Raw genomic sequence first — 4,651 nt, forward strand, 5'->3', positions numbered from 1 at the left:
TGAGGTGTTGTCATAGTGAGGTGTGGTCATAGTGAGGTGTGGTCATAGTGAGGTGTGGTCATAGTGAGGTGTTGTCATAGTGAGGTGTGGTCATAGTGAGGTGTGGTCATAGTGAGGTGTGGTCATAGTGAGGTGTGGTCATAGTGAGGTGTGGTCATAGTGAGGTGTGGTCATAGTGAGGTGTGGTCATAGTGAGGTGTGGTCATAGTGAGGTGTGGTCATAGTGAGGTGTGGTCATAGTGAGGTGTGGTCATAGTGAGGTGTGGTCATAGGTCATAGTGAGGTGTGGTCATAGTGAGGTGTGGTCATAGTGAGGTGTGGTCATAGTGAGGTGTGGTCATAGTGAGGTGTGGTCATAGTGAGGTGTGGTCATAGTGAGGTGTGGTCATAGTGAGGTGTGGTCATAGTGCGGTGTGGTCAGTATTGTAGAGTAAGTCGCTATGGTGCGCCCCCTCGGCCCCCCCAAAAAAAATTACCCTAATGAAATTTCTGCCTCTCATTTCCCCTCAAAGTTATATCTAGCTATGTCGTGGACCCTCAGGATTATATCTAGCTATGTCGTGGACCCTCAGGATTATATCTAGCTATGTCGTGGACCCTCAGGATTATATCTAGCTATGTCGTGGACCCTCAGGATTATATCTAGCTATGTCGTGGACCCTCAGGATTATATCTAGCTATGTCGTGGACCCTCAGGATTATATCTAGCTATGTCGTGGACCCTCAGGATTATATCTAGCTATGTCGTGGACCCTCAGGATTATATCTAGCTATGTCGTGGACCCTCAGGATTATATCTAGCTATGTCGTGGACCCTCAGGATTATATCTAGCTATGTCGTGGACCCTCAGGATTATATCTAGCTATGTCGTGGACCCTCAGGATTATATCTAGCTATGTCGTGGACCCTCAGGATTATATCTAGCTATGTCGTGGACCCTCAGGATTATATCTAGCTATGTCGTGGACCCTCAGGATTATATCTAGCTATGTCGTGGACCCTCAGGATTATATCTAGCTATGTCGTGGACCCTCAGGATTATATCTAGCTATGTCGTGGACCCTCAGGATTATATCTAGCTATGTCGTGGACCCTCAGGATTATATCTAGCTATGTCGTGGACCCTCAGGATTATATCTAGCTATGTCGTGGACCCTCAGGATTATATCTAGCTATGTCGTGGACCCTCAGGATTATATCTAGCTATGTCGTGGACCCTCAGGATTATATCTAGCTATGTCGTGGACCCTCAGGATTATATCTAGCTATGTCGTGGACCCTCAGGATTATATCTAGCTATGTCGTGGACCCTCGTGGACCCTCATTATATCTAGCTATGTCGTGGACCCTCTGGATTATATCTAGCTATGTCGTGGACCCTCTGGATTATATCTAGCTATATCGTGGACCCTCAGGATTATATCTAGCTATGTCGTGGACCCTCAGGTTATATCTGGATATGTCGTGGATCCTCAGGATATATCTAGCTATGTCGTGGATCCTCAGGTTATATCTCGCTATGTCGTGGACCCTCAGGTTATATCTAGCTATGTCGTGGACCGTCAGGGTATATCTTGCTATGTCGTGAGCCCTCAGGTTATATCTCGCTATGTCGTGGACCCTCAGGCTATATCTCGCTATGTCGTGGACCCTCAGGATATGTCGCTGTATGTCGTGGATCGTCAGGATATATCTCGCTATGTCGTGGACCCTCCAATCACGCTATGCACACGAGCTTCAATTCCTCGGATCAAGACTGCATCAACAAGATTTATTTTTTTCTCAAAGTTATATTTAGGTACTTAAATTTTGGCAGAGTGTCTCAGAACTGTATAGGTCTGTTTCCTAGTGTCAAGGTTTTTAAATATGAAAATAGTCCTATTTCCTCGGATCAAAACTGCGTCATCAGGATTTTGTTTTTATATTTTTTCAAGACTCGAGTAACTGAAATGTGGCGTTTGTTGTCCCTAGAGTTTATTACTCTAGTTAACATTTTATTTAAGTTCTTATCTGTCATGTACATAAGGCAGCTCCTGAGGTCCCAAAGTTGATCCCTCAAGGTGATAAGCTACAGCTCTTGGTCTCATAGTTTAACAAAGGTAAGCTCCTGGACCCAACGGGGTAAAATTACCTAGGATAACCCTACCCAAAGGGGTAACAAGTGTTACAGCTCTTGACCCCTTATGAGAAAAGCTACAGCTCTGGGTCCAGCATTTTAGAGGTGTGCACTATCAAACAATGGGTAAATAATAATCTATAGAGCTTTTACAATTTTATTCATTAATCTCTTACTAGTAAAAAAACATAAAATACAGTATATACATTGTACAAATGTTTTTCATGAATATATAAGTGAGTGTAACCAGCGTTTATTCTTACTCTTGCTGCTACTGTTTTTTTCTATAACATGTAAAACGCTGGGCGTTTTGCATACTGTCGTCAGAGTCGACCGATGGTGACACCATATTGAATGATGTGGGGGGGAGGGGGAAGTGATGGTGTTACAGCACAATACTTTATGAAGGTAATGTTGAGAGCGCACACAATACTTTATGAAGGTAATGTTGACAATACTTTATGAAGGTAATGTTGAGAGCATGGTATGGTGTTGAGAGCAACACAATACTTTGTGAAGGTAATGTTGAGAGCAAGTGATGGTGTTGCAACACATTACTTTATGAAGGTAATGTTGAGAGCAAGTGATGGTGTGTTACAGCACAATACTTTATGAAGGTAATGTTGAGAGCAGCACAATACTTTATGAAGGTAATGTTGAGAGCAAGTGATGGTGAAGCGTCGGTCCTGCGTCTCTTATTATCCTGCTGGAATTCCCCTGATGAACTTTCTTCTCTGGAATTGAACATAAAATAGTCTTCACCGCCCCACGTGCATGTGTTGCAATAACTTCTCTGATATATAAGAGTGGGTAGCAGTCTCTCTATAGGTGTGGGTACTGGTCTCTACAGGTGTGGGTGCTGGTCTCTCTACAGGTGTGGGTGCTGGTCACTACAGGTGTGGGTACTGGTCTCTCTACAGGTGTGGGTACTGGTCTCTCTACAGGTGTGGGTGCTGGTCTCTTTCCAGCTATGACAATGCTGGAGTCACTTTCAAAATCAGACATGAAAAGTCTCCAGGTTTCCAACCTTGGGCCCCTTGATGTCAACCCGTTAATAATTATCACTCCCTCAGATGAACTCAGACGCACGCACGCACGCACATGCACACACGCACACACACACACACACACACACACACACACACACACACACACACACACACACACACACACACACACACACACACACACACACACACACACACACACACACACACACACGCACACACACACTCCCACTTTGGAACCCACACCTAGCCAAACTAGGTAACAAGACTAGTCCCGGAGCTAAGGGACATTTCCTGCGAAGAGAGGAATCGACCTGACGACACTGGAGGACAGGAGTCATAGGGATCATATGTTAACGACATATATAATGCTGAGAGGAATTGACAAAATGGACATAGACAGAATGTTCCAGAGATGGGACACAGCAACAAGTGGTCACAACTGGAAGCTGAAGACCCAAATGAATCACAGGGATGTTAAGAAGTATTTCTTCAGTGACAGAGCTATCAGTAAGTGGAATAGTCTGGAAAGTGATGTAGTGGTGTCACAACACAACACTGGGGAGAAAAATGAAAAAACGGCCGCTCTCTTTCTGACAGACTTAATTAAAGAGTACAAAAAAGTGTTAAACTCGCCGATTCCAATAATGCTCTTTTCTGTCATGTTAGAAATTGCGGTCATCCGACTGACTGGTCTTTTGCCAAAGTGTTTATTCTACTTCTAGCCTTCACAACCGTCGTCTTGTTGAAGCATCCCTATATACACAGTTTTCCATTTATGAATCTTAATGCTAGTTTTGTCTCTGTAGATGTCTTCCTTTCTCCTTACATTGTCAAATGTTCCAAACTTCAGAACACTCGTGACTTGACATGATCCTTTCTTCTCTCCCTACCTTTTCTCCATTCATCTTTTTCATATTCCTTTTTTTTTCATTTTTCTGCCAGTGTGCTCTGTCCATCAGTTTCCCACTATCCCGCGTTTTCCGCCCTACCCCTAGTGGGTCCTAAGCTCTCCTGCAGTGCTCCTAGTGGGTCCTAAGCTCTCCTGCAGTGCTCCTAGTGGGCCCTAAGCTCTCCTGCAGTGCTCCTAGTGGGTCCTAAGCTCTCCTGCAGTGCTCCTAGTGGGTCCTAAGCTCTCCTGCAGTGCTCCTAGTGGGTTCTAAGCTCTCCTGCAGTGCTCCTAGTGGGTCCTAAGCTCTCCTGCAGTGCTCCTAGTGGGCCCTAAGCTCTCCTGCAGTGCTCCTAGTGGGTCCTAAGCTCTCCTGCAGTGTTCCTAGTGGATCCTAAGCTCTCCTGCAGTGCTCCTAGTGGGTCCTAAGCTCTCCTGCAGTGCTCCTAGTGGGTCCTAAGATCTCCTGCAGTGTTTCTAGTGGGTCCTAAGCTCTCCTGCAGTGCTTCTAGTGGGTCCTAAGCACTCCTGCAGTGCTCCTAGTGGGTCCTAAGCTCTCCTGCAGTCCTCCTAGTGGATCCTAAGCTCTCCTGCAGTGCTCCTAGTGGGTCCTAAGCTCTCCTGAAGTGCTCCTAGTG

At 45.4% G+C, this 4,651-nt stretch overlaps 1 long non-coding RNA gene across 1 annotated transcript; it reads left to right on the forward strand.

The window, feature by feature from the left end:
- Positions 1-1,568: 1,568 nt before the first annotated feature.
- Positions 1,569-3,679, forward strand: LOC138851989 (uncharacterized). Its single transcript, XR_011391520.1, has 2 exons — positions 1,569-2,525; positions 2,768-3,679. It is a non-coding gene; the product is annotated as an uncharacterized lncRNA (long non-coding RNA).
- The last annotated feature ends 972 nt before the right edge of the window (positions 3,680-4,651 follow it).

The sequence above is a fragment of the Cherax quadricarinatus genome, unplaced genomic scaffold, assembly GCF_038502225.1.
Source record: "Cherax quadricarinatus isolate ZL_2023a unplaced genomic scaffold, ASM3850222v1 Contig3235, whole genome shotgun sequence".
In the NCBI taxonomy this organism is placed as follows: Eukaryota; Metazoa; Arthropoda; class Malacostraca; order Decapoda; family Parastacidae; genus Cherax; species Cherax quadricarinatus.